This window comes from Miscanthus floridulus, chromosome 6 (genome assembly GCF_019320115.1).
Source record: "Miscanthus floridulus cultivar M001 chromosome 6, ASM1932011v1, whole genome shotgun sequence".
NCBI classification, from domain to species: domain Eukaryota; kingdom Viridiplantae; phylum Streptophyta; class Magnoliopsida; order Poales; family Poaceae; genus Miscanthus; species Miscanthus floridulus.
In genome coordinates, this window is record NC_089585.1 from 45,164,097 (window position 1) to 45,176,159 (window position 12,063).

Consider the following 12,063-nt stretch of genomic DNA (forward strand, 5'->3'; position numbering starts at 1 on the left):
AAGAATCTCGAGCGGACGAAACAACGAAACTCTTGGTTATTTATAATATAGAACTAGTAAGTTATTTTTTACCGATCCCCATTACCATTCGCCGCCGCAGCCTTCTTCGTCCTCTTGCCAAACCCTATACGTCCAAGATCATCACCAATCACCCCTCCACCGTATCCACCTCTTTCGCCATCTTTTCTATCTGTGGAAGAAAGGAAGCGGCGGCTCAAACATAGCCGGAGGCGTATACCTCAATCTGCGTGACGGGATGAAGGCCCAGTACTTGCACTGCCCCTGGAACACATCTTTGGATGACTGGTACAAGAAGTGGTTCTACATCCGTGAGGAGCCGAACACGATCACATTGTGTGATGTGGGGTTCATTTCAGAGAAGAAGAATAGCTAGTCAGAGAAGCCCGAGCACTTGGAGCAGATTTTAGAACTTCTTGAGATGATCCCATGGAAGAAACTGGATGGTCTGAGCATGGTATGAAACTTTGTCAGCCGATCTTTGGATGACTGGTACAAGAAGTGGTTCTACATCCGCGAGGAGCCGAACACGATCACATTGTGCGATGTGGGGTTCATTTCGGAGAAGAAGAATACCTGGTCAGAGAAGCCCGAGCACTTGGAGCAGATTTTAGAACTTCTTGAGATGATCCCATGGAAGAAACTGGATGGTCCGAGTGTGGTATGAAACTTTGTCAGCCGAAGGATCCAGCCTTGCTAGAGGAGGGTACATCCCGGCTACGAGTACCAAGGTAGCGCAGACCCAACTAGGACCAGGCAAGAGGTGCTTGACAAGATAGAAGTCAAAGCCAGGATTGGATAGCTATTCAACTTAGCTGATCTAAATTATGTTAGGTTGAGCGACATCGAGCACGCCTTCAAGCTGGCCCGACCTCCCCCAAAGGTAAATTATGCTACCTTGTACCAGTAGAGTTATGTTGTAACAAAACTTACTATGTTTTCGCCTTTATGTTTCCTAGAGTAAAGGTCATGACAGAGCAGCAGTGTTCGTGTCTCCACCCCCTAGCGTTGAGTGGCCACAAGTTGTTGGTCCAACCACCTAGACTAGCACCAGGACTGAAGACGTCGACTGGGCAGTGCTCGGAGTTGGAGAGGAGGCAATAGCTAGAGCTGCTGGCAAGCGACCGGTGGCCAGCAAGCATCGTCAGGCCATCTTCCCACTGTCAGATGATGAAATAGAGGATGCAGACATCTTCCGACTCGTCCCTCGAAAGAGGAGGAGACAACTAGAGTCGATGGAGCAGAGTGGCTCCTTTGCACCAGCAGGGATCGCATCACCGACTAGTGCAACGTAGAGGACAAGTGGCCAAGGGGTCAAGCACCAAGCCCCAGCGCCGGTACTGGTCATGGAAAGAGACCCGGTGACACCTGCAGAGCATGTGGAGCAAGCATGGATGAAGAGACACGCCTTTGCCACATCATTCCATGCTTCCAAGCTGTAAGTATCTATAACCTTGATGTAAGCTTACAATTTATATTTGAATACTGTTGTCCTCTGAACTTATCTCTAATACATTAGGTCAGCATCCATCAAAAATCCTAACCAGCTAGCCGAGTGTGGCATGGCTTGACCAGCAATGGCAGAGAGAATAGCATAGCAGCTAGCCGTGGAGGAACCTATAGAAGAAAATCCATCGGAACCTCAGCAAACGAGCGGCCAGATGATAGTCCTCGAGCAGCTGGTCGAGCAGAGAGCCAAGCCAAGTTCAAGTGCTCTGAGCACTAACCCTATAGAGGGGGATACTTTGGCGCCAAGGAGATCAGACCAAGCCGAGGAGCAGCAGCCGGAGGTGGCACAGAGCACGCTTGCCGATGCTATGGCTCATGGGAAAGCCATAGTGATCGTAGAGACTACAAACTCAAGACCAGCGCCGCTTCCTGAACAAGAGGCTGAAGAGGACGAAGTAGAAGAGGTCCTGGGCCGCCCCCAAGACAAACGATAACATGTATATGTGTCGCACTGGTGGAACGACCAGTGGGTTATGCATGAGGAAATCCCAGAGGTCGAAGAGACCTTGAAAGTTGAACGAGCAGCAAAACGTCTGGTGACAGAAGTCTAGGTATGTTTGGCTTGACCACTTGATCCTGCTATTCAGTCGAATTGTCTGACTTAGCTTGTTTATATGCAGGACGTGATGAAGACCGCAAAGTACCAAAAAAAGTGCTTCGACTAGATTGAGGGGATCACAGCAAGCAATAGAGAACTAGCGGCCGAGGTGGAACGCTTGCGCCACCAACTTGAAGCCACCGACCAGGAGAGGACAGAGCAAGAGGCACAAAACCAAAACCTGGTCGTCCAGCTCAGTAACAAAGAGCAGGAAAAAACAAGTTGTCATTTTAGCACAGCAAGTGCATGACACGTGTTGTTGCATTGTTGGTAGTAATAGCTGTAGTGCAGGCTTAGAAGCCAAAGTAGTCTGTCTCCAAGAGGAGAATAGCCGTGTGGCCACAGAATGTGGTCGCCTGAAGGAGGACAACGAGAAACTGGCGTGCGACCAGTCTCAACTCTAGGACCGCACAACTAAGATGATGGAGGAACTGAAAAGTAAGTGTTCTAGACCACCTTGCTCATTCTGTTGCCTGCCTTGTCTTGTCGTGCCGTTACATTTTAATGTCTTGTATGGTTTGCAGTTTTAAAAGTCAATGCCAAGAAACATCTAGAAGCCATGATGAAAGATCATGATGGCTGGAAGGCACGATGCCTAGAGACCACAGAGGATCAGGACACATGGAAGAACCGGTGCCAGGAGGTGGCAACTAGCATCATGCCCGTCCTCAACCTTATCGACCCAGTGCTTATAGAGGAAGTGCCTAGGATGCCGCAGTTCAGACTGGTCGAGAGATGCCAAAAGGCATGGGGATGGTTCCAAGAGTTTGTGAAGGAGGCGGGTGAGTACACAAGTGCACATGTGCTAAGCATGGTGCGTGCCCACTACCCCCTGATCGATCTCAAGCGCCTAGAGGCTGGGTACCTGAAAGAGGTAGACCCAGACAAGGCTAAGGAGCTTCAGATGACCCAGCTAGACCTATCTTCAAAGATAAATGGTGACATTAACCTGTGTGGAGGTGGGACAGCACCTGTACAAGGTATGCCATCGACAAGTCAGCTAGAAACGCCATCAGTTGTGAGCCAACCGACGAAACCTACGGTCTCGACCTGCCAGGCATCAGTGGGGCCATCCTCTTTAGCTCGACCAGTACAAGAGTCCTCGAGACTCAAGTAGGATATCAGAAAGCAGCGAGTAGCAGGTGTCGCATGCCCTAACCAGCCAACAGAATAGGCTAGAGCTATAGAAGAAGGATGTAGTTGTGTTTTTGTAAACTTGGTCCTCTTCAGGCAAGCTTGTAATAACATAACTGTATATCATCATAAGCTTGTTTGCTTTGTATAAATCATATTTAAACTTGAAACTCATGTTGGTGTAACTAAGTGAGAACATGTTAACGTTCTGTTTAGTTATACCATTATACTCGACACATCATCCCAAAAAGTTTGTGCAGCCCTAGTTTGTCATGTGGTCAGAGTGTGAGGTGCATGACCTGTGCACACGTAGACGCAGACAAGTCAAACCAGGGGGGACCTGCCAATCACCCATAGCATAGAGAGCGGATCCCATGCACGTGTTGGGAGGAACTAGAGACAGGGCCTGCTCCGAAAACCATAGAAGGAATGGTGGTTGGCTTTTACCGGCTAAGCTAGAATAACCGTAAAATCCTAAGTGACACATTAGAGTGGCCGGAGAAATCATAATAGCTTTATTGAAGTAAATCAAAAGTACAAGAGGACTACATATCTCAGTAGTTAAGCATAGAAACATCTAAGCTTGTCGATATGCCATGAATTTGGTACGTCCATAGCGTCTAGGTGAGCTAACCTATAAGACGTTGGTCGTGTGACTTCCTTGATCATGAAGGGCCCCTCCCATGGGGTTGCGAGTTTATGGATACTAGCCTGATTCATCTTTCACTTCAGGACCAGGTCCCCGACCATGAAGAACCACTCTTTAACGTTCTTGTTGTAGTACCTGCACAAAACAGCAAGGTATTTGGCTGTACGTACACAAGAATCGAGCCGCTTCTCTTCTGCACTATTCACTTCTAGCTCCCGTACTTCATTGACCTTGCCTTCATCGAAGTTCTCGACCCGTGCTGGTCTAAAAGCTATATCTGCTGGGAGGACCGGCTCAGCGCCATAAACCATAAAGTATGGTGAGACGCCAGTGTTATGACTGGGCTGAGTTCTGAGGCCCTAGACCATGGTTGGTAACTCTTTGAGCCATCTTCCCGGAGCTTTGTCATTTTCTTTGTACATCCTCTTCTTCAATGCATCCAAAATCATGTTGTTTGCCTGCTCAACTTGTCCATTAGCTCTAGGGTGCGCCACCGAGATGTATTTTACTACTATGCTCCTTTCATCGTAGAAGTCACAAAAAGCGTTCCCGGTGAACTGAGTAACTAGATCAGTGATGATGCTATTGGGTATGCTGAAATGATGGATGACCTGGTCGAGGAATGTGATAGCCTTTTCTGAGGATGCCTGTACCAAAGGCATGTATTCTATCGACTTAGAAAATTTGTCGATAAGCACAAAGACGCATGTAATTTTCCCAGGAGCTAGTTTAAAGGGCCTGATCATATCCAGTCCCCAGCATGCGTAGGGCCAAGAGACTGGTATTGTCTAGATCTCATGTGCTGGTATGTGGATTCTCTTGGCGAAGAACTAACAACCCTCACAGTGGTGGACAAGCTTCTCTGCATCGGCTACTGCTGACGGCCAATAGAACCCTGCTCGGAAAGCCTTACCGACCAGCGTTCTTGAGGCCGTGTGGTTGCCACAGGAGCTAGAGTGGATTTGGTCTAGGAGATGTTCACCATCCTCCTAGGTTATACACTTCATCAAGGTTTCCTCCTTTGCGTTCTTGCGCCATAACTTGCCATCGATGAGCAGATACTGCTTACTACGACGCATTAGGTGTTCGTTTTCTGTCCGATCAGTGTAACCGCTGCCATCTATTAGGTACTTGATGAAAGGTATTCTCTAGTTAGGCTCATGAGTGGTTGGAGGCGGCTCGGTGGTGCTCGACGCTGGAACCATAGCCACCAATTGCTGGTCTGGAGGCTTGTCGACCATGGAATCTTCCTCTTTGATGGAAGGCGTGAGTAGGTCTTGGATGAATACGCCATGTGGGACTTTGGCTCGGGATGATCCTAACTTTGACAGCACATCCGCTGCTTGATTTTTGTCCTAGACCACGTGTATGTACTCGATGCCATAGAACCTGCCTTCCAGCTTTCTGATCGATTTACAGTATGCATCCATCTTTTCGCTGGTCATGTCCCAGTCCTTGTTGAGTTGGTTGCTGATCAGAGCTGAGTCTCCATAGACATAGAGATGTTTAACACCGAGCTCAACCGTAATGCGCAAACCATGTAGGCATGCTTCATACTCGGCGGCATTATTAGATGCTAGGAAATAAATCCTAAGGACGTACCGGAGCTGCTCCTTGGATGGTGACACAAAAAGAACTCCTGCTCCCGCGCTATCGATGTGGAGAGAGCCATCAAAGTACATCGTCCAATACTCATCGGACCCTAGAGAGGTAGGCATGCTTAAGTCTGTCCACTCGACGATGAAATCAACGAGTGCCTGTGACTTGATTGTAGTATGGCTTGCAAATTCCAAGGAGAAGGGGCATAGCTCCATTGCCCATTTGATGATGCACCCGTTCGCATCCTTGTTGCTAATGGTGTCTTGCAGCGGGTACTCAGTCGTGACAACAACACGATATCTGTCGAAGTAATGTTTCAACTTTCGGGATGTTATCAGTATGGCGTAGATCAACTTCTGAATCTATGGGTACCTGGTCATGGACTCATTGAGCACCTCACTGATGAAATAGATTGGTCGCTGTACCTTGTAGACGTGGCCGGGCTCATCGCACTCGACCACCATGGCCATGGAGACCACTCGATTAGTAGCCACAATGTAAAGCAGGAGTGTTTCGTCTTCTCTGGGAGCAATGAGGACTAGAGGTGACGTTAGGTATTGTTTCAGCTGTGTGAAAGTAGCGTCTGCTTCCTCCGACCACTCAAACTTTTTGGATGCTTTGAACAGCTTAAAGAACAGTAATGCTTTTTCGCCTAATCTTGATATGAAACGGCTGAGGGCGGCCATGCATCCAGTAAGCTTCTGAATATCCTTCACCTTTTTGGGTGGCTTCATGTCCAAAACAGCTTTGACTTTCTGTGGGTTAGGGTGTATGTCGTCATGACTGATGACGTTGCCAAGTAGTATGCCAGAAGGAACACCAGAGATGCACTTTTTTGGGTTTAATTTCCACTGGAATGTGTTAAGGGCTGCAAAGGTGCGTTCTAGGTTGTCAACAAGGGTATGTGCTTCCTTGGTTTTGACAACTATATCATCAACATAAGCCTCAATGAGGTTGTCTTTTATCTTGTCTTTGAGGCAGGCCTGTGTAGCACATTGGTAGGTAGCCCCGATGTTCTTGAGCCCGAATGACATTATCATGTAGCAGTAGGCGTCGAAAGGCGTGATAAAATATGTCTTGATCTGGTCATCCTTTCTGAGAGCGATCTGGTGATAACCAGAGTAGCAATCGAGAAAGGAAAGCAACTCGCAACCGGCGGTTGAATCTACGACCTCGTCTATGCGAGGTAAGCCAAAGGGGTCCTTAGGGCAGTGTTTGTTGAGATCAGTGTAATCAACGCACATTCTCCATTCAATATTCTTTTTGCATACAAGAACTAGGTTGGCTAACCACTCTAGATGATACACTTCTTTGATAAATCTGGCTACCAAAAGCCATGTAACTTCTACCCTAATCGCCTCCTTTTTGTCGCGAGCGAACCATCGTAGCTTCTTCTTGATAGGTTTGGCCTTGCCGTTGACATTCAAGGAGTGCTCGATCAAGTTCCAAGGTACACCGGGCATGTCAGCAGGTTTCCATGCGAACACATCCACGTTGCTCCTCAAGAACCTGACGAGCGCGTCTTCCTATTTGGGATCTAGGTTGGCCTCGATAAGGGCTGTTCTGCTGGAATCACCGTCGACCAGCTGGATCACCTTATGCTCCCTGGACTTGATGTTCTTGCATGCAGACTCAAGCTCTAGGATCTCTAGGTGGTCGGCTGAGGTCTTCTTGGCATCGAGCATGGTCTTGGCCATGCGAATAGAGAGGTCGTGAGCCTCTGCTATTTTGAAACTATCGTCCTCACAGGTATAAGCTACGTACATGTTGCCTTAGAGGGTTAGAACTCCTTTCTCGGTAGGCATCTTGAGCACCAGATGCATGTAATGATGTATGGCCATGAACTTGGTGAGCGATGGTCGACCAAGAATAGCATGGTAGGTGTCGTCGAAGTCAGCGACCACGAAGTTGACGTAGTCAGTGCGGAAGTGGTCCGGGGTCCCAAATTGCACAGGTAGCATGATCTGCCCGAGGGGTGTAGAGCTCTGTCTAGGGAGAACACCCCAGAACTGTGCCTTGTATGGCTTGAGGTCCGCCTAGGCTATCTTCAGGGCGGGTAGACTGTTCTTGAATAGTATATCGATGGAGCTGCCACCGTCGATCAGTACTCTATCGAACTGAACCTTATTGATATAAGGACCGAGGACTAGGGGAAAACGTCCTGGCTCAGGTATTGCGGCCCATTGGTCCTTTCTACTGAAGGAGATTTTGCGGTGAGACCAGCCGTGGATCGGTGAGGAGGTTGTCGGTGTTGGCCACGTTCAAGCAAGCATGGGCGAGCAGCTTGCGTTCTCGTTTGGTCTTGATGGACACCTTGTCTCCGATGATGGTGTGCACGCGATCGGTTGGCTTGACATACTTGTGACGAGAATCTGTGTCTTTGTCGTCGTTGTCCTCGTTGCGCTGCTCCCCTATGTCGTTAGGCTTATCGGATGTATCCAGAGCCTGTTGACGCGTGTAGATAGACTTGAGAATGCGGCAATTCTCTATGGTATGGTTTGACTTAGGATGGAGCTGGTAGGGCCCTTTCAATGCTTTGGCATAGTCGTCTTCGTAGTTACGATGTCCACCACCTTTTTTAACGATGTTGACCTCGCCGTCGTCTTCTCGAGCACGCTTGCCCCTGTAATTGTCATGGCGGTTACGCCACTGATTACGTTGGTCGTGGTGGTCGTGGGAGTCATTGCGCTAGTTGCAGTGGTCAAAATTGTCGTTCCAACCACGGTTACTACGGTAGTTGTCACGGTGTGGGGGGTGGTCGGAGCGTGGAACCCTTGCTGCTTCTTCGATAATTATCTTTTTAGCGTCATCCGCGTCCACATATTTCTTAGCGATGGCCAGGAGCGCTGTGATCGATTCAGGTCTCTTGCGGAGGAGCTTGTCCCTTAGGGCATTGTGGAAGCGGAGGCCAGCGATGAAAGCCTCGATTGCCTCATTGTCAGAGATTGATGGGTCCTTGATGTGCATCTCCGAGAAACATCGGACGTACTCACGCAGTGGCTCATCTTTTTGATCCTAAATCTGTTGCAGATCATATTTGTTACTGAGTTGCTTGCAAGTAGCAATGAAGTTATTGATGAAGGCTTGCTTGAGCTCTTGCCAAGAATCAAAGTAGTTCACCGGCAAGCTGACCAGCCATTGGTGACCTGCATGGCCAACAGCGACTAGGAAGTAGTTAGACATGACGTGCTCGTCAGCCATGGCTAATCTGCATGCAGTTTCGTAGAGCATGACCCATAATTCGGGGTTCTCCTTGCCGTCGTACTTCTAAAGTTTCTCGAGCTTAAAGTTCTTGGGCCATATGACTTGGCGAAGGTGTAGAGTAAACTGCTTCAAACCCGGTGGGCCATGGGCAGTGTCATATTCCATACAGCGATAGCTTTCATGGGATGCATGATCGTTGGCTCTTTGGTCAATGCGAGCACGCAGATCACGTCCACCGAGGTAATGGTCGAGATCGTTATTGCCATCGCAGCGATCTCGATTGCCATCTAGATTAGCCCTGTGACCATGGTTATCATGGCGATTGTCACGGTTGTCTCGACGGTTATCATCTCGGACATCGTGGCAGTTGTCCTCCTGACGGCGGTTGTCATCCCGACCACCATCATGGCCACCGTTTCCACCTTGGCGGTTGTCTAATGGGTCGTTGTTGTGTGAGCCACGTTGGTTGGGTGGCTGTGAGCGACTTGAGTACTGGCGGCTGTGGCTTGACTCAACTGAGACGGATGGAGCCCAGGCTTGATTTACAATCTCTGTGGTCTGGGCCATAGCAGCCGTCAGATAGGCTTGTATTTCATCGCGAACTGCCTAGGTTTCTAGGGTGTTGGGTAGCCGTTGCATTGTCGCCATGGCGATGGCTATGTTGGCGCTTGGAGTCCTAAAGACCTATTTGTCCCCCACCCTATCAAAATGTAGCACCCGGTTTTAAAGACAAAACCAGATACACACTATATGTGAGCCCAGGAAGCCAAATCTCACATATAGCCACAAATCAGGATAATATCAAGAGACCATACTTATTACATAACATATTAGTAAAAGAAAAGTACCCTCAGAGTAAAGACAGCAGAAAGTTGACTCCGATCTTCTAGCGAAGACTCCAAATTCACAGGGATGACTGACTGGTTGACCACAAGCCTAACTCCTCCAAACCAGCAATCTGGTACCCATCCAGGATTTTTTTCCAATGTATAGAAAAATAAAGCAAGTGTAAGTACATGTCGTACTTAACAATTATATCATGGGGTTCATGAGGCTCAAAAGGTTGACACTGGTTTACTGCGATTAGCTTTAATGGATCATCTTTTTAATTAATTGAGTAGCAAAGGATTTATCATTCCCTTAAACACATGATCAGGTAAACATGAATAATGTATAGCATAAACAATCAATTATTAGCATCATCATTATCCATTAGTGATCATCTCTATTCCATAAGGGTCCAAGGCCGCTCATGTCCGTGAGCATGGCTGTTATAATAGTTTTACACTCTGCAGAGTTTATACACGTTCACTGTGAGTTGTGATTTACCCTTTTGCCCGAGGTAGCTATTCTCTTGACCCACTTCTAAGGAAGGTCAGCAGGGTTCACTATGAAGCCTTTCAAAGAATTCATCTAACAAGTTAGAGCCGCCAGGCGTATGTGGCCCATCTCTAGGAGTGGCAAGCGTGGGCATCACAGCACGGTACACACTTCCCAGCAACAAAGGAAACATACCCTACGCCTGAAAGGTAACCACTAACAAGCTAGAAAAGATCCTCATACTAAGCTAAAGCCAGAGCCATATGGCCTTCACAGCTGTACTGTAAGTCCCGGATGATCGCTTATAGATAAGTCCTTATGGAGAGGAATCTAAAGCATATAAACACTTCGGCCCCCAGTTTCCATGTTACTAAAAAGTCATGTTTTAATGTTTATTGCATATACCATTAGTCAAGTTACAAGATCATGGTTTTGATTAAGCACTAGCAAAAACTATCCCATGCAATATCCCAAAGGTATCAAGGTACAAGTTATCAAATATCTAGGATATCCTATTTGGCAACAAGGTAGACACATGCAATATGAATTATGTGTTTAAATGTGAATAGGTAACAAGGATAATCCCATGCTATACTTGCCTTATACACCGATCCTTCGGTAAGATTTATTCTTCGATGTCTTTCTTCTTCTTCTTGGATCACCACGTATATCTCACCGACTGGACATAATTCGTAGAACACCACACAAACATCCATAAACATACATGCATAGCATACAGTTGTATCTATATCAGAACAATACACCAATCATAGAAAAATAAGTAAAAGAGATTGAAACACGATTCTACGCATCACTACGAACACATAGTCGTGAGAAGCACGCTAATCGAAGCTACAGTTGAAAAGTTACAGCTACCGAGAGATTTGCTTAATACGTGGAAAGAAACTATAGGATTCATTTATGTTAACTATATGAATTCAGATACAAAAGATATTTATAAATAATATAGATTATATTAAGTCAACTTTAGATTTGAATTATAAAGCAAAGGTAAAACAAATCATATTTTATGTATAAAACATAGTTGCATAACCATTTATCAAGATATGATTTAAACTATGATTTTTATGAAATAGTAATGTAGTAAACATCATTACTAATACATAGATTTTGATGTTATGAAACAAACGCAACTTGAACGGACTATTTCGGAGTTAAAACAAATAAATTATGATTTAAATAAGTTTTACTATAGTTAGATAATAGATTAAATCTACCCATGAATTTTAGATATTGAAAACATGTCTAACAGTTGTATAAACATGTAGAAAACGTAAATACGATCCTAACACAATTCGAACGGGTCAAATCGGACTTCAAACGCAAAAGTTATGCATGAAATAAGGTTCAATGGCATTTATGTAATTAACTTGAACTCAAATTTGAATTAAAACAATTAAAAATCTGAATTTAAATGTATTTTGGACTGGGCATACTATTTCTAGAAACTACAGGAACTAAAGTGAATAAAAACAGGGCTTAAAAGAAATTATTTTGAACTGCTTTGGATCACGGGTTGATTCTACAAAAATAGGAGGGCTTTACTGCAAAAATGCACGGCTAACTACTGGGTTGACTCGGCTGCTGACCAGTTCAACGCGTGGCAGCCGAGGATTGGTGCGGTGCACCACGTGGCGTGGGCCAATGCTGACGCAGCGCTGTGGATCGTGTCCACGGGTCCACGGTGGACTGGTTACACACCCCGAAGGGGTACGCAATCTCAGCCCTCTAGAATAGATCCAACGGTGGTGATTGGTCACGGGGGGTGAAAGGAATAACCGACCGGCGGCTACAGTGCTGGCACGACAGTCAGCCATGGGCAATGGCGGACAGCTCACCGTTGTCCGTAGTTCCAGCGTTCTAGCGCACAAACTGACAAACTGTGCGTAGAGGAAGATGGAGAAGCTCACTGTGACTCGTATTGGGGTGGTCATGGTGTCCGGGAGGGCTCCAAAGCGGGTCGTCGACGGCGGCCGCGATTTGGAGAGAGAGGGAGGGCGCGGGTGAAGGC